The sequence below is a fragment of the Pristiophorus japonicus genome, chromosome 20 (genome assembly GCF_044704955.1).
Source record: "Pristiophorus japonicus isolate sPriJap1 chromosome 20, sPriJap1.hap1, whole genome shotgun sequence".
NCBI lineage: Eukaryota > Metazoa > Chordata > Chondrichthyes > Pristiophoridae > Pristiophorus > Pristiophorus japonicus.
Window position 1 is genome coordinate 95,774,022 of NC_091996.1, and position 19,362 is coordinate 95,793,383.

The window sequence follows — 19,362 nt, forward strand, 5'->3', positions numbered from 1 at the left end:
TTGCCTGCTGCCTCTCCAGCCGTTGGAGCCGGCGACACCTTCTCTTGTGTGCCTCGCTGCCGCACACAATGCGCAGGAGGTGTTGCGCTGCTAGCAATGACCCCATTTAGCTCTCTTCCGCAAGCACAGCATCCACAATCACGGCTCTCTGTTGTAGAGATTGAAGAGCCTGGCCCATGATCATTCAATCCTGCTATCAGCAAGGCAATTTGCAATGTTTGGAAAAGTCTGACAAAATCTCGCAGACAAGAATGATGCTACACGCAACACGCCTTTAAAGACGGCTGGCGGTCTTGAGCAAGCACTGTGTACCCACTCAAAAACCTGTCGTTGGCACCTACAGGCGGCTGGAAGATTATTTGAGGTGAATTTACCTTTCGGGACGGGTCCGTGGCGGTGCGTGCTCTGATGATGTCGTTAACGGCACATCTGCGGATGTGGGGAGAGCGAGGCGGATCTGCACACCGCTGCAAAAACCCATGAGAGCAATGCCGCGAACGTCAGCCAGTCTACTGCGACTTGGTGGCCATTCTGCAACGCCCCGCAAAATTGTTCTTTCATCTCGACCCATTATCATCACCCTTGCGCTAATGGGGCACAATGAGGTTATCGCCCAGGGGAAGGGGTCGATAGCACCTCCGGGGAAAGTGCCCCGGAGGTTTGGGGGCATTGTGCCATTAGCGCTGCACCCCGCTATTTGCGCCCCGGGCTGGCGCACACGGCCACTAAAGGGACTGCAGAGCGTGCAGCGGGGGAGGGGTGTTCTGCCATGTCAGTGCTACGGACTCAGTGCTGCTCTACCACCCTGGGAGCGCCTCCGATAGTGCTCCGCCTCCATTGAGGTGCGGAAGGGCCGAATTCCACGCCGGGGGTGGAACTTTCGGGCCGAGTGATAAATGTCCCGGCCCCAGAAGGTTACCACCTCCAAACGGCATTTCCCCCGGCTGTTTTTCTATTTTTCCTACCAAAGTGTATTTAAATTTTTGGATCTTGGAGTACAAATACACAAATCACTGAGTAGTCCCACGGGTTATAAAAAAAAAAGCAAACCAGGCACTAGGGTTTATTTCTAGAGGGATTGAATTGAAAAGTAGTGAAGTTATGCTAAACTTTTATCGAACCTTGGTTAGACCACACTTGGAGCACTGCGTACAATTCTGGTCGTCATATTATAAAAAAGGATATATAGGCACTGGAGAAGGTCCAGAGAAGATTTACAAGGATGATACCAGAAATGGAAGGATATATCTATCAGGAAATGGATGAACAGGCTGGGTCTCTTTTCACTTGAAAAGAGAAGGCTGAGGGGTGACCTAATAGAGCTCTTTAAAATGATGAAAGGTTTTGATCGAGTGGATACAGAGAGAATGTTTCCACTTGTGGGGAAGAGCATAACTGGAGGCCATCAATATAAGGTAGTCACCAAGAAATAAAACAGGGGATTCAGAAGAAACTTCTTTACCCAGTAAATGGTGAGATTGGGGAACTTGCTACCACAGGGAGTAGTTGAGGCCTCTATTTTCCATTTGATGTATTTTTGACGCCCACGCGTGTTAACGTACAATTTTTTGGTGTACGTTCGCGCCAGAAAAAAAAATTGGGACTTTCACCAAACAAATATTTGAATTTGGCGCCATGCTCTCCGAAGTTGTCTGGGGAGGAGCGGGGGGTGGCGGAGCATTAAGTCTGCGCTAAAAACTGCCTGGGTATGTGCGAAAAAAGAAACTTCCTGGTCTGGATCAGACATATTTAAAGAGCCCTTTGTGATCGGATCATGCTGGCTAGATCTTTCTGCAATTTTGAGCATTAAAACCTGCAAACCTCCCACACAAGAGATTAATGTGCAAAGTTAAAGCACATGGGATTGAGGGTAGTGTGCTGACATGGATTGAGAACTGGTTGTCAGACAGGAAGCAAAGAGTAGGAGTAAATGGGTACTTTTCAGAATGGCAGGCAGTGACTAGTGGGGTACCGCAAGGTTCTGTGCTGGGGCCCCAGCTGTTTACATTGTACATTAATGATTTAGACGAGGGGATTAAATGTCGTATCTCCAAATTTGCAGATGACACTAAGTTGGGTGGCAGTGTGAGCTGCGAGGAGGATGCTATGAGGCTGCAGAGTGACTTGGATAGGTTAGGTGAGTGGGCAAATGCGTGGCAGATGAAGTATAATGTGGATAAATGTGAGGTTATCCACTTTGGTGGTAAAAACAGAGAGACAGACTATTATCTGAATGGTGACAGATTAGGAAAAGGGGAGGTGCAAAGAGACCTGGGTGTCATGGTACATCAGTCATTGAAGGTTGGCATGCAGGTACAGCAGGTGGTTAAGAAAGCAAATGGCATGTTGGCCTTCATAGCGAGGGGATTTGAGTACAGGGGCAGGGAGGTGTTGCTACAGTTGTACAGGGCCTTGGTGAGGCCACACCTGGAGTATTGTGTACAGTTTTGGTCTCCTAACTTGAGGAAGGACATTCTTGCTATTGAGGGAGTGCAGCGAAGGTTCACCAGACTGATTCCCGAGATGGCGGGACTGACATATCAAGAAAGTCTGGATCAACTGGGCTTGTATTCACTGGAGTTCAGAAGAATGAGAGAGGATCTCATAGAAACGTTTAAAATTCTGATGGGTTTAGACAGGTTAGATGCAGGAAGAATGTTCCGAATGTTGGGGAAGTCCAGAACCAGGGGTCACAGTCTAAGGTTAAAGGATAAGCCATTTAGGACCGAGATGAGGAGAAACTTCTTCACCCAGAGAGTGGTGAACCTGTGGAATTCTCTACCACAGAAAGTTGTTGAGGCCAATTCACTAAATATATTCAAAAAGGAGTTAGATGTAGTCCTTACTACTAGGGGGATCAAGGGGTATGGCGAGAAAGCAGGAATGGGGTACTGAAGTTGCATGTTCAGCCATGAACTCATTGAATGGCGGTGCAGGCTCGAAGGGCCGAATGGCCTACTCCTGCACCTATTTTCTATGTTTCTATGTTTCTAAAACATGGCTGAGAGGGAAGTGGAAGAGGAATTCGAAGGGCTGTTTGATTTCTCCTGCACGAAGTGGTATCCCTGGTAGATATCATTGAAAGGAAATGGGATCTGCTGGCAACTCAGGGGGAAAAGCGAAAAAGAGTAAAACCTGCTACAATGGCTCAACGTTGGGATGGTGTTGCTGTAGAGTACAATGCAGTAGCCATCACCCGGAGAATCGGCGGGCAGCTGAAAAAGAAGTGGCAGGACCTAGGACAATTAGTTAAAGTATGCACTGCAATTACATTTGTAAATGTGTGTGTGTGTGTGTGTGGCCACCATAGCAGAAGGGCCCTCTCTTAAAAAGTTCTATTTTCATCTTTGCAGCTGAAGAATGCAAAGATCAGGAACCACAGGAATCGTACTGGTGGAGGTCCACCAAGTAAGCTGCAATTGAGCCAGCTGGAACAGAGGATCTCTGATCGGATTAAAGCTCACCGGAGACGGTCCACCATCAATGTGGACACTGGGCTCAGGTCAAATTGACAAGGTAAGCCCTGCAATTTACACTGTGGGTTAGCTAGGCTTTAATGGATGTTTTTGATATTTTTACAGTAGCTGCGTGTCAGGAAGAGGTAGAAGGTGATCCAGAAGGACCAGCAGAAGGACAAGCAGAAGTAGCACCCGAAGGACATCCAGAAGAGAGACTAGAATTGTTTCCTGGTTTTGAGCAGGACGATCTGGATGAAGGCCAGCATGAAGATCCCCCACTGATCAGATGGTCATGTTGGACCTGCAGCCGGTGGAACCCATGGATCAGGATGTGTGTCCCAGTGTGGTCCAGCAACGTACACCTGTGAGAGGGATGCCCAATAGGGTCGAGGAGCAAGGTACCGGTGGGAGACGGCGAAGAAGGGTGGAAAGGATAGCTGAACCACAAGCGCAGGTAGACATGGTACAGCTCATCAGGATGAATGGGGAGAGTATGCAGCTAATCAGGTCACTCATGAACACCAGGGGTGAGGTGAGGGTAGAAATTGCGGGACTGTCAGGAGAAGTAGCAACACTGTCTGGAGGAATAGGACCACCACTGGCAGGGAGGGAACGGTGAATGCACGTGATGCACTGTCGGGACAGCTGATGGGGCAATTGTCTGACATATGTGACGGAAATTCACACCGGTGGTTGTCATTCAACAACACCAATTGGTGGCATCAACTGCTGCCACTCAAATTGTCCCCAGGGACTGTGCCGTAGGGTGATCCACAGCTTGAAAAAGAAGACCTTGAATAAGGGGGAAGAGAGATATTTGTATCTTGCTGTTACTTGTTTTGTTAATAGAAAAGTTTGCTGCAATAAAGTTTTGTTAATTGAAAATGTTAAAGTTTGCGAGAGGTTTAAAGTTTTATGTATGTTAATTGAAAATTTTAAAGTTTGATGCAAAATGTTTTATTAAAGTACAAATGTACAAATGTCTAATAAACCTATTCTTTTAATTTAACCAGAATCAGTGCATTATTCTGTGAATTTAACCAACATAAACCAACACATTATTAAAAGTGCAAACAGGTGTAAACAGTCAACATGGTGCGACACTATAATTAAACGTGCCGTTGCTTAGCCTTCAGGCAGAAAAATGTTCACGGATTAGCCACTGACGCAAGTCTCTAACAATGGCTAGAGGTCCCCTTGGTCGCCCCACCCTCCTCTGCTGTCGTCCTTCGGCTTGAGGTGATTCCTCCTCCTGCCGCTGGTCCTCCTCCTCCTCGTCAGCCTCCTCCAAATCCTCATCCCTCCTTCTCCCCTCAGGAGGATCTTCAACGTCCAGTACCTGTCCCCTCATGATGGCCAAGTTGTGCAGTATGCAGCACACGACCGTGAACTGAGCGATGTGGTGAAGGGAGCATTGCAGGTAGCCTTCAGAGTGGTCCAGGCATCGGAAACGCTGCTTTAAAATGCCAATTGTCCTCTCTATGTTGCTCCGTGTCGTTATGTGCGACATATTGTACTGACGCTCTGCCTCAATGCAGGGTTTGCGTAGGGGGGGTCATAAGCCAGGTGGCGAGCCCGTAACCTTTGTCCCCGAGCAAACAGCTCTGTCCTTCTGGCAGCTCCTGAAACATCGCAGATATAACGCTCTCACGTAGGATCAAAGCATCATGGATCGTACCGGGATATTTGGCATCTACTGCCATGATCCGCTGCAAATCGTCACACACCAGTTGCACATTTAGGGAGTGGAACCCTTTCCTGTTGTGGTAAACTTCGGAATCTTGCAAGGGTGCCCTCAAGGTGATGTGGGTACAGTCAATGGCACACTGTATCCTGGGGAAGCCAGCAATTCTGGAGAACCCCACAGCCCTGTCTCTCATTGCCTGCATGGTCATAGGGAAAGTGATGAACTGGTCCGTTTTGGCATTCAGTGCAGCAGTCACCTGGCGAATGCAGCAATGGGTGGCGTGCTGAGAGAGTGAGCAGACATCCCCAGTTGAAGCTTGAAATGATCCCGTAGCATAGAACGTAAGTGCTGCTGTTACCTTTACATCTACAGGGAGGGCAGTCCTCCTTCCACTTCTTGGCCGCATGTCTGCCCTGATTAGTTGGCAGATCTCAGTGATGACCTCCTTTCTGAATCGCAGCCTGTGAACGCAGTCTGTCTCACTCAGTTGCAGGTATGACGCCTCTCCCTATAGACTCGCTGAGGGTAAGGCCTCCTTCCCATCAATCTGTCTCCCTGATATCAGTGTCGAATTATTCATCATCTCTGCATGTGCATACCATATATGGCCAACGCCCTTATCACATCAGGCATGCTAAAAATTGCACCCATTATTATTGTTATTATGCAGATAAATACTTAAATCACTGGCATCTTTCCTCTCGGTTTTGCTCCACAAGGCTGGGTGATGCCCTAGATCGGACCACACCCTGACCTGCCCATGCATTTGTTTGTTTGTTTGTACAGTGATTCTCTTGGGTCACCTGTGACAAATGGTGATTTTGAGCTTGCTGCTGTACCTGTGCACAAAACGTCCCGTTTCAGATGCTGACCGAGCTAGAACAAGGATCAAAGGAGTGCCGTCCGGGCAGGATCGCAAGCGCGGCTGGACACAAGCACAACAACTCGATGTTTGGCTTCAATTACTTTCCGAGTTATTTTCAGAGTACCCCGTCAAAAAAAATCCACGTGTTTGTACTTTATTTTGTTTTCTTTTGCCTGGCCCCAATATCCTATTGCGTGCCGCGCTGATTTCTTTACGTTCACAGAAGGGTTTTTTTCCGAGGCTTTTTGACAGTGTGCGCTGTGCCGAAAAAAATCATGGACGGCCAAAATCGCCTAACTGCACAAAAACGGCGCCCGAGCCCATTTTCACTCGTGTCTGCACCAAATGTTGGCAAAAATTGGAAACTGAGGATTTGCTGGCAAAAAATGTTTGGACGCCAAAAAATGGCGTACAATTGTGGCGAAAATAGGGGCCATAGTATCGATACATTTAGGCTGAAATAGACTGTTTGGACTGAATGACTTATTTCTGTGGTGTATATCCTGGGTAATCCTATGTTGCTGTGCGTAAATTGGCTTCCGTATTTTCTACATTACAACAGTGACTGTACTGTAAAAAGTACTTCATTTGCTGTAAAGCGCTTTTGAACATCCTGAGGTCATGCGAGTCTTTCTTTCTTTTTAACTATAGCACTATTTTATACTTGGATCTAGTAACATTCAACGGTAGTACTTGAGATTATCAAGAGGTCAAGGTTCCACTGATTAATTTATGACTCAGCAAATCATTGAGATAGAATGTAGGCATTTTTAAGGTGTTTAATTTATAGGAAATGCACCAATCAGTGCATTACCATCACCTTTTTTATGGTTCTGAGCAAGTTAAACAGAAGGGACTTTGACTTAATTGTGGACTCAAGTTTTGGCCTGAGTTGCTCCTATTTTTTTGGAGCAACTAGTTTAGTATGGAGTATCTTAGAAATTGCAATTCTCAGCATTTAGTTTGCTCCAATTCTATTGAGTTAGAATAGTTTCGTTTTAGAACAGTCTTTTTTCAAAAGGGGGCGTTACCAGCCACTTACACCTGTTTTGCAAGTTTAGGCAGTGAAAACTTACTCCAAACTAACTTAGAATGGGGCAAGTGTACATTTTTGTACGCTCAGAAAAACCTTGCCTACACTTTATAAATTAGGTGCAGGGAGCGAGAGATGGGGGGTGGAAGGGAAGTTAGAGGGAAGTTAGAGGATTTTAAAAGCATTAAACACCACTTTTACCAATAAAGAGCCATCATGAATAATAAATTATAAATAAATCAATTAAAAAATAAATTACATTTTCCTACCTCTCTGAAGCAGCGGCAGCAGGCACCAAGCTGCGAGAGCTCGGCCGTTCGGCCAGGGGACGCGTGCAAAGCACCGGGAGGGAGGGAGGGAGAGCCAGCCAGCAAGTTAGAAAGTTTAATTTGTACTTCAAGTATGGGTGCTGCATTATCAACACCACGGATTATGCAATGGTTCTCCATCAATTCGCTGCATAGGAGAGAATTGATTAGAGCTCACCACACCAGGAACATCATAGCCCGTAGGCTGATGGGCAGGAGACCTTACCCACGTTGGCAGTATCGAGCCAGGCATTTGTACCTGGACATGAGCGAGGCTGATTGTGTCAAAAGACTGTGCTTTCGCAGAGAAGTTGTCATTGAGATCTGTGATATGCTGAGAGCAGATTTACAGCTGAGAAGCAGAACGCCGACTGCCTTGTCTGTTGAAGTGAAGGTAACAGCTGCACTTTCCTTCTATGCCTCGGGATCGTTTCAAGCTACAGCTGGAGATGTGTGCACCATCTCTCAACGTGCAATACATGCCTGCGTTTACCAGGTCACGGCTGCACTGTATGCACGGAGGAATGACTTCATCAAGTTCCCAATGAACGGCCAAGCGATGCATGACAGAACTGTGGGCTTCTCTAGGATTGCTGGCTTCCCAAAGGTACAGGGCTGCATTGATTGTACCCACATCGCCTTGCGAACACCTGTGGAGGATTCCGAGCAGTACAGGAATAGAAAAGGTTTCCACTCCATTAATGTGCAGCTCGTGTGTGACAACAAGCAGCGCATCATGTCAGTCAATGCAAGATACCCTGGCAGCACCCATGATGCGATCATCCTATGCGACAGCGTTATACCTGACATGTTTCAGCAGCAGCTAGAAGGGCATAGTTGGCTACTGGGAGACAAAGGGTACAGCCTCGCCACCTGGCTCATGACGCCCTACGCATGACACGGACGGAAGCTGACCATCAATACAACATGGCGCACATTGCGACGCGCAGCATCATAGAGAGGACTATTGGCATCTTGAAACCGCGTTTCCGATGCCTGGACCATTCGGAGCCACTTAATAGTCCCCTGAGATTTTTGGTCAGTTCACTGTTGTGTGCTGCATGCTGCATAACTTTGCCATCATGAGGCAGCAGGAGCTGGTAGTGGAACCAGAAGACCCACATGAGGGGAGAGTGCCTGATGATAGTAATTTGGAAGAGCAGGATGAGGATGATGATGACGATCAGGAAAGCATGCACGTGCCTGATGCCGGAGCACGAGGTCGAAGGCGGGCGGTTCATCGTGCTCCTTTAACAATTGCTCGAGCCCTGCACCAGCAGCTCATACGTGAATGCTTCAATTACTGATGCCTGAGGGCTCAGCGACAACTGTTGTGCAAGGACATGTTTATTTTTTGGAGTTCCTATGTTGTGTTGTGTTAATGGAACATGATTCAGTTTTAATATAAAAATATTTTATTGAAAAGTACACGTTAGTGTAATAAAATATTTGTTGTATCAAACTTTACTTTCATATGATTCTTTAAGATCACTTAAAAACTTTAAGATCTCTTATAAACTTGTAAAGTTACAAAAGTTACAAAACAATTTCAATGTGAAAAATCTTACACTCTTAAGATCACTGAAACTTCAAGATCACTTTTTAGATGCAAAATTAAATAAGTTACAAAATGTGAGAACATTTACACTATAAGATCACTTATAATTTGTAAAGTTACAAAACTTACAAAACAATTTCAATTTGAAAAAAGTTACTACAGTTACATCAAGAACAAGAACAAAAGCAGCAAAGAAAGGCTGCAACCCATCTCTCATCCACAACTCGGTAAATGTTCACTGCTTCATGGGGGTGTAATTTGATTGGCCTGGCTGTGTGCCCTTATTGCAGCAGCTACTTCCATTAGGGCCTGTGCCATCACTTGCATGACCTCCCTGATGGCCTGTGCTGTCACTTGCACTCCCTCTGACATTCCCTCCCTCATTTCCCGTGTCATTACTGCTATTTCTCCTGTCAGTACCGTTATCTCTTCACCCACTGCACTGACGCTGCCCATGAGTGATCGGGTAAGGTCATTGTTCTCCACACCCAATGCCACAACCTGAGTCACATCTGTTGCATGCTGCATCTCAGGAGAGCGTGTTTCGAATCTCCTTCTCCTCTGCCTGGGTCTGCCTTGCGGCACCACTCCAGCGGGAGGCGCAGACTGGGACGATGGGACCCTGGGTGTTCCAAGCGGCACAACTCCAGTGGGAGCTGCGGGCTGGGATGGTGGGGCCCTGGGTCTTACATCCAGTACCACTTCAGTGGGAGATGCAGGCTGGGATGGTGGGGCAGTGGGTGTAAACTGCTGCATTACACCAGCAGCATCACTGGGACCCACAACGTCGGAATCTGTGAAACCATAGAATGTGGAACCAGAACCTATGCAAGGATTTGAAACACTGATGTCCACTAATGTAGGCTCATAAATATTAACTTCTAAGGCCTCCCCTGAAGACATTTCAGTCAACGCCTGCAGCCACCCTTGGTCTGGATCATCTGGATCGTCCGCATCTGGTTCTTCTGGTTCTTCTTCTGTATGTTCCCAATGTTGGGGAAGTCCAGAACCAGAGGTCACAGTCTAAGGATAAGGGGTAAGCCATTTAGGACCGAGATGCGGAGGAACCTCTTCACCCAGAGAGTGGTGAACCTGTGGAATTCTCTACCACAGAAAGTTGTTGAGGCCAATTCACTAAATATATTCAAAAAGGAGTTAGATGAGGTCCTTACTACTAGGGGGATCAAGGGGTATGGCGAGAAAGCAGGAATGGGGTACTGAAGTTGAATGTTCAGCCATGAACTCATTGAATGGCGGTGCAGGCTAAAAGGGCCGAATGGCCTACTCCTGTACCTATTTTCTATGTTTCTATGTTTCTATGTTCAGGATCTTCAGGATTGGCATCACCTTCTCCAAAATATATCAGAACAGTCAAATATTTAGCAGCACAGGAGGGGGCAGGATGGGTGGCATGAGTACTCTCACACATAGCAGGCCAGGCAGCAGGTTGATTTGAAGGGCCATGATGCATTTTCAGGACTTACCCTCTCCCTCGAGTGTGGGCCCAGCTTGTGCTGTACTGATTGTTTTTCTCCATGTACGACTCATCAAAGCAACGACCCTCTGTTCTAAGGGTGTCAGTGGATGCAGATTTGGCACACCTCCTCCTGTTCGAGTTCTTTCCCTTTTGTTGTGGACCAATTTCTTCTGCAAAGATTAAAATATAACTTTTTACAGAGTGTGTCTTTCTGCAGGGTGGGACATATACAGATGGTCACATTTACAATTTAGATTCCATTGAAAAATGAAAATAAAACTTACACTAACTACTTGACCAAGGTCGTGCCATTTCTTTTTACACTGGTTTCCAGATCTCCTGGTATGCATCACTGCGCAGTAATCTTCTGCAACTTGGTTCCAGTGTTTCTTCATTTCTTTGAGTGGCACTTTTGTGTAACCTCTGTTGCTGGTATCCAGCTCCTGCCATCTCTGCTCAATAACATTCACTAGTGTCTCCACTTCCTCATGCAAGAAATTCTTCGTTCTTGGTGGACATTGTTCCATTGCGTATTGAATTGACACTCTGATTTTTCAAAACATACAGTCCTTATTTTGCATGCACCTATGCATCACTTGTTCTGGAAGTTTAGCAGCAACAAACGGCACTCACTGATTCCTGCAGGTGATTTCTTCCACAGTACTGCTAAAAGCATTCATTCAGGCACAAAAAAATCAGTCAGAAGCCTTTGCACAGCTCCACAAAACCAAAAATCCCGCTTCTGCATGTACCTTTAAAAATGGCCGATTGCCAATGTTTCACTGCCACTGCGCCACTGCGCATGCACGCACACTCCAGCGCGCATGTGCAAGGCTGCCGGCACTAAAAATGACGCTGGGCCCTAGCCCCGCCCCCCCGCCGGCAGTTCTTCGTCGCAACGCCTTGGCCCCACCCCCAGCAGCTCCTGCTGTGCCGCGCCGACCTGGAAAGGGCCCGAAAAATATCGGAGACTACCGAGGTTAGTAATAGGCGCACTTTATGTTCCAGAAATTAGGTGCGCCTCTCGGAGGTGCGCCGTTCTGCAGGACAGCCGAAACTTGGGCCCAAGGAGTGCAATATGATCAAACATATTTACATGTTCGCATGGTAATGCAAGACATATTTTATAGTTTCAGAAATACATCAGAAAATGCTGGAAATACTCAGCGGGTCGGGAAGCATCTGTGGAGAGAGAAACAGAGTTAACGTTTCAGGTTGCTGACCCTACATCAGAACTGGAAAAGTTAAGAGTTGTAACAGATTTTTAAGCAAGTCTAAGAGCAGGGAAAGGTGGGGGGGGGGGTGAAAGGGAGAATGACCAAAAAGAAAGGTCTGTGATAGGGTGGAAGACAGAAGAGAGTAAAAGACAAAAGGGATGATGGTGCGAGGCAAAAGGAGATGGTAATGGGACACGTAAAGAAACAAAAGAAGGAACTGAATGATATCCTTATTAGTCAGGAAATTGTGTTAGGGCAATTGACAGGATTGAAGGCCGATAAATCCCCGGGGCCTGATAGTCTGCATTCCAGAGTACTTAAGGAAGTGGCCCTAGAAATAGTGGATGCATTGGTGATCATTTTCCAACAGTCTATCGACTCTGGATCAGTTCCTATGGACTGGAGGGTAGCTAATGTAACACCACTTTTTAAAAAGGGAAGGAGAGAGAAAGCGAGTAATTATAGACCGGTTAGCCTGATATTGGTAGTAGGGAAAATGTTAGAGTCAATTATTAAGGATGAAATAGCAGCGCATTTGAAAAGCAGTGACAGGATCGGTCCAAGTCAGCATGGCTTTATGAAGGGGAAATCATGCTTGACAAATCTTCTGGAATTTTTTGAGGATGTTTCCAGTAGAGTGGACAAGGGCTAACCAGTTGATGTGGTGTATTTAGACTTTCAGAAGGCTTTCGACAAGGTCCCACACAAGAGATTAATGTGCAAAGTTAAAGCACATGGGATTGGGGGTAGTGTGCTGACATGGATTGAGAACTGGTTGGCAGACAAGAAGCAGAGAGTCGGGATAAATGGGTCCTTTTCAGAATGGCAGGCAGTGACTAGTGGAGTGCAGCAGGGCTCAGTGCTGGGACCCCAGCTATTTACAATATACAGTAATGATTTGGATGAAGGAATTGAGTGTAATATCTCCAAGTTTGCAGATGACACTAAACTGGCTGGTGGTGTGAGCTGTGAGAGGGACGCTAAGAGGCTGCAGGGTGACTTGGACAGGTTAGGTGAGTGGGCAAATGCATGGCAGATGCAGTATATTGTGGATAAATGTGAGGTTATCCACTTTGGGGACAAAAACGTGAAAACAGAATATTATCTGAATGGTGGCAGATTAGGAAAAGGGGAGGCGCAACGAGACCTGGGTGTCATGGTTCATCAGTCATTGAAGGTTGGCATACAGGTATAGCAGGCGGTAAAGAAGGCAAATGGCATGTTGGCCTTCATAGCTAGGGGATTTGAGTATAGGAGCAGGGAAGTCTTACTGCAGTTGTACAGGGCCTTGGTGAGGCCTCACCTGGAATATTGTGTTCAGTTTTGGTCTCCTAATCTGAGGAAGGACATTCTTGCTATTGAGGGAGTGCAGCGAAGATTCACCAGACTGATTCCTGGGATGGCTGGACTGACATATGAGGAGAGACCGGATCAACTGGGCTTTATACATTGGAGTTTAGAAGGATGAGAGGGGATCTCATAGAAACATACAAGATTCTGATGGGATGGGACAAGTTAGATGCGGATAGATTGTTCCTGATGTTGGGGAAGTCCAGAACCAGGGGACAGTCTTAGGATAAGGGGTAGGCCATTTAGGACTGAGATGAGGAGAAACTTCTTCACTCAGAGAGTTGTTAACCTATGGAATTCCCTGCCGCAGAGAGTTGTTGATGCCAGTTCATTGGATATATTCAAGAGGGAGTTAGATATGGCCCTTACGGCTAATGGGATCAAGAGGTATGGAGAGAAAGCAGGAAAGGGGTACTGAGGGAATGATCAGCCATGATCTTATTGAATGGTGGTGCAAGCTCGAAGGGCCGAATGGCCGACTCCTGCACCTATTTTCTATGTTTCTAAAAGATGATGTAAATGGGAATGTCAGAATTATCAACAGTTGCCATGTCAAAAAAAATAGGGGCAGAGGTTCTGGTCTGAACTCGATGTTGAATCTGGAAGGCTATGATGAGTCTAATCAAAAGATAAGGTGCTGTTCCTCGAGCTTATGTAGAGCTTCATTGGAACAGTGTAAGAGGCCAAGGATAGAGAGGTCAGAGTGGCAGTGGAACAAGAATTGAAGTGAAAGGAAGCTCGGGGTCATGCTTATGAACTGAATGGAGGTGTTCTGCAAAGCGGTCACCCAATCTGCATTGGGTCTCCCCAGTGTCGAGGAGACTGCATCGTAAGCAGAGAATACAGTATACTAAATTGCAAGAAGTACAAGTAAATCGCTGTTTCACTTGGAAGGAGTGTTTGGGGCCCTGGACAGTGGGAGGGGAGGAGGAAAAGGGGTAGATGTTGCATCTCCTTTGCTAGCACGGGAAGGTGGCATGGGAAGGGAAAGGGGTGATTGAGAGTGGACCAGGGTGTCGCAGAGGGTGCGGACCCTTCAGGATGTTGAAACGGTGAAGGCAGGATCTGTTTGGTGGTGGGATCACGCTGGAGTTGCGGAAATGGCGAAGGATGATCCATTGAATGTGGAGGCTGGTGGTGTGAAAGGTGAGGACAAGGGGAACCGTATCGTGGTTCTGAGAGGGAACGGAAGGGGTGACAGCAGAAGTGCGGGAAATAGAATGGAAACAGCCGAGGACCATGTCAAGCATAGTAGAGGGTAATCCTCGATTGAGGACAAAGGAAGACATATCGGAAGCACTAGTATGGAAGGTGGTATCATCAGAGCAGATGCGACAGAGATGGAGAAACTGGGAGAATGGAATGCCTTACAGGAAGCGGGGTGAGAGGAAGTGTAGTCCAGGTAACTGTGGGAGTCAGTGGGCTTATAATGAATGTTTGCCTATCCCCAGAAATGGAGACAGGGAAGTCGAGGAAGGGAAGGGAAGAGTCAGGGATGCACCATGTGAAGGTGAGGGAAGGGTGAAAATTGGAAGCAAAGTGAATGAAATTTTCTAGTTCAGGGCGAGAGCAGGGAACGGAAGGGCACCTCGCGCTGTATTAGTTATGGTGGTTGCACTGGCATCAGGAGCGCACGTCGGGAACATTTAAAGGGGAAATAATTTATTCAAATCAGTGTCCTGCGCATCTTACAGGACCATTTTCCAAACACCCCAGTGCTTCACTTGCCAAGTGCTGATCTCGCTCAGTGCAACATGGAGCAAATCAACAAAAATAACGCTGATGCTCCTCCCATCAGGACTCCTTGGACCTCACCGTTCAGGTGCGACATTCATATCCTGCACCCTCCTCACGCGCCCCAAAAATGGACGCACTCAAACTTACCCAGTCCCATCATGACCAGCGCACCATAGTACAGTACGTACAATCTACAGTAGGCAGTGGGGCAATGCGCCAAACTTACTTCAATATCACCTCCCAGCCTCTGCGACCTCCACTCTCAAAATGGACAAAAGCACATTGTGACAGCAACACTATCATCTCAAAGTTCTCCTCCATGTCTGGCTTGGACATATATCACCGCTCCTTCATCATCACTGGGCCAAGAACATAATTAAAAAGGAAAATAGAATGCTGGCCTTTATATCGAGAGCACTAGTATACAAGGGGGTAGAAGTTATGCTGCAGCTGTACAAAGCCCTGGTTAGCCCACACCTGGAGCACTGTGAGCAGTTCTGGGCCCCACACCTTAGGAAGGGTATATTGGCCTTGGAGGGAGTGCGTGTAGGTTTACCAGAATGATACCTAGACTTTAATGGGTTAAGTTGCGAGGAGAGATTACACAAATTAGGGTTGTATTCAGTAGAATTTAGAAGGTTGAGGGGTGATCTGATCAAAGTTTTAAAAAAATTGAGGGAACTGATAGGGTAACTATTCCCGCTGGTTGGGGAGTTTAGGACTAGGAGGCATGGTCTAAAAATTAGAGCCAGACCTTTCAGGAGTGAACTTCTACGCACATATGGTGGTAGACGTTTGGAACTCTCTTCCGCAAACGGCAGTTGATGCTAGATCAGTTATTAGTTTTAAATTGGAGATTGATAGCTTTTAGTTAACCAAAGGTATAAAGGGATATGGGGCAAAGTACATGGAGCTAAGTTGCAGATCAGCCATGATCTCTTTGAATGGCGATACAGGCTCGAGGGGCTGAACGGCCTATTCCGAGATTCCCACTAAACAAGCTTAACAAACTTAACACAAAGCCGCGTCACCCCGTGGCTCGTGTCACCACGCGATTCCACCTAAACAAGCTTAACAAACTTAACACAAAGCCGCGTCGCCCCGCGGCTCGCGTCACCACGCGATTCCACCTAAACAAGCTTAACAAACTCAACAATAAACGGACTTACAGAAATCAGCACTGACTTTCGCAGTTCGCGTTGCTGCGCGTTCGCGTCGGCCCACGTTTACTCGCGAGCGCGTGCTCGCGCCGCCGCACGTCTCGCGTCACCACACGTTTACGTTGCCGTGCGTCTGCGTCTGCCTTCCTCCACTTGGCCGCACGCTCGCGCCGCTGCGCATCTCGCGTCGTTGCGCGTCAGCGCCGATGCGCGTTCGCGTCGGCCCTCCTCCTCTCGGCCGCATGCTCGCGCCGCTGCGCGTCTCGCGTCGGCCCTACCTTCCGAGTTGCTGCGTGATTTTTCAATCAGTGCCTAGACGGGCCAAGTGATATACAAGGTCGACGTCACACCTGATTTGAACACCTATCCTCTATTTAATTCCCTGTGAGCCTAATTTTCTAAATTTAATTTCTTATGAGCCTTATTTAATTTCTTTTAGTCTCCAAATTTCCCTATCCTTTCGCGTCACTGCTCAGTTTAAATCCAATCAGTCAATGAAAGCCCTAATTTAATGAAGTTTTTCTGCCTACTGGACAGGAGTGATTTTTTTCTTTTAGACTGCGGTGGAATTTTTCTCATAATTTAAAATCTCAGAACATTTTGTTTTCAGCACCTATTTAGTACGTTACTTTTTTTTGTATTTTCCATAACTAGAGAGAAGTCTGGCACGTAGGCTGTGGACTACTTTTCGTTATCTCAATTGTTCCAGCCTCAAGGTCGTGTTATTTAATATAATATTTTTTTTTGAATCCTTTTGAATCCATCTCAGTTGTTTTGCTGTGCCTTCTCTGAATGTTTTCTTTCAACAAGTTTTTCTTTTTTTTTAACAAACCTATCCTTTGTGCATTTCCTGGCTCCGTAACTTATCATCCGAATATACGTAATTCAATAAGGTTCACACTCTTAAACTTCCCACATACAGGACAACACTACGAAGGGTTAAAGAAACTTTCATTCTGTTTGAAAAAGTAAGTGGAGCTAAAACAAACCACAAATCCCCAGCTTTTTTTTTTACAGTAAAAATCACAGAAGCATTTCTCATTTAAACAGACGTTCACAAGAGTCTCTTTTCTTTCCGATTAATTTTTGGATCCATGATTGATCATCTATCCCTATCTAGCTCTAACTATAACCTATCTTTCCAAGTCGCCGCTTGGTTTGCGTCATCGTGCAATTTCCCTATCTCTATCCCTATTCTAAGTTTGAAAGGTATTCACCAGATTGTCCTGGATCTCGTTCAGACACTACCTGAGAACCAGCGAGTGGCTAAACTTTCCTCAGACTTTTGAAACCGGGGGAAACTGGAGCAGTATTGGAATCATACTCACTCCAGTGGCCACTTTCCCCTCGTCTCGTCCAAGGCCAGTCTGGTCCTTAATTCGCAAGTTTTCAGCAGTCGTCCGTTGAGATCCCACTTCTGACACCAAATGTAAATGTAGATTCTTTTCTCTCAATCTGGTTCAGTAAAATTACTGAGTCGAATACCTCTTGTGCTTTGAACAAAGCAGTCTTTATTTTACCGGCCGGCAAGACTTATCAGACAGAGGATATACATTCTCGATCGAGCGTACACACTCCCTACGGATAAGTGACGTTACATTGTCAAGGCACGATGGTTATACATTTTCGGCAAAAGATAACAAGATAGGGCTAGAGTGACATCCCAGCTCAGCCCATCTCTTTTGATCCCTCCTTCCCTTCGTCCACTCATAAGCCGACCCAAGCATGGTCCGATTTTAAACAAAGACCTTCTGTCAATGTTTCAGGTTAATAACATGATTTAATAAGACCTTGAGGTTTTTCTGCAAGTTGTGGGTTTTGTTTCAATATGTGTTAGTGTTGTAACATTTCGCAGTCTCGAGTCTGAGATGTCATGGCTATTCCTCCATGAATTGTTTGTTAGCTTATACTGTCCCTATACAATTCACACGTTCTCAACTTCAATGTCTCTATACATTTTTAAACATTCACAGTGAGGCCAGGGAGGGAATTTCACTAAACAACTATAAAGTGCATTTATATCAAGGTCAGCAGAAACTCCAGAGAAATGGATTATACACCGCTTATGCCATTTCTCCAGGGCTTTGTCCGATCTCCCCCTCAGTTATTTATGGCTGAGCCGCTTTGAATCAACTACATGCAGCTCCCAATTATACGAACAAATCCAGGACAGTGGGAATTTCAATGTCTAAACAATGCTACACCTAATACTAACACAAACATCAGGCCCAACACGTTTGACCCTTTTTATACATTAACTCCAGCTACCAGCCTGTTTACCATGCTTCTGGATAAGTGTCAGTCTTGACACAGTGGATAGCACTCTCGCCTCTGAGTCAGAAGGTTGTAGTTCATAGTACCCCTCCAGAGATTTGAGCACATATCCATGCTGACACGCCCAGTGGATAACTGAGGTTGTGCTGTACTGTACTGTCACAGGTGCCATATTTCGGATGAGATAGTAAACCAAGGCTCCATTTACCCTCTCAGGTGGATGTAGAAGATCCCATGGCACTATTTGAAGAGCAGATGAATTCTCACGGTGTCCTGACCAATATTTATCCCTCAATCAACACATCAAAACAGATGATTTTGTAATTTATTTCATTGCTGTGTGTGGGAGCTTGCTGTGCGCAAATTGGCTGCCGTGTTTCCCACATTTACAACAGTGACTACACTTCAAAAGTACTGCATTGGTTGTAAGGCGCTTTGGGACATCCTGACATTGTCAATGATGCTAGATAAACGTATGTTCTTTCTTTATACCTTTAAATGTCTTTGTTTGTGTCTTTTATGGAAATACCTCAAAAATAGGAACTGGGCAGCTGTGGAGTTTTGCTGTACAATTGGTTTATAACCTGTTATATATTCAAACAATGCATGCAGATTACTTCACTATCAGCCAGGTAGGATATAATGATCCCAGAATATTCTTAAAACAATATTGCCAACATGTTGGGGGCTGCAGCCGAGAATCCTCTATATCCCCAGAACCATGTCCAATTGACTTTTGAATGAATTCACACTCTCTATTTCAGAGACTTTCCAATTGCAAAGTAAGATTGAGGCAAAGTGGTATTTGCAGCAATCACACATAATTGCAGTGAATTTAACTCTTTTAGAGTTTATCTGTAAAACAAAACATTAAACCGTGCCACCCGAACTGGGTGACACACCAGACATTTACAAGGCCCTTTTTTTCCTTTTTCTTTTGTGTTTTTCTTTTTTTTTTTGGGGCACTAAAATCACAATTTTTCCCCAGTGCCCCCTATAAAAGGGAAGGGGGACACTAAAAGCACCGGCAATTAAAACAAATTAAACTTTAAAACGTAAAATCAAATTAAAATTTGGTTGCCGGGCGTGATGATGCACTCCAGTCCCTCCGGTGCCCACCTCTCGCGGAAGGCCGCGAGCTTACCGGTGGACACCGCGTGCTCCATCTCCAAGGACACCCTGGACCGGATGTAAGAGCGGAAGAGAGGCAGGCAGTCAGGTTGAACGACCCCCTCGAC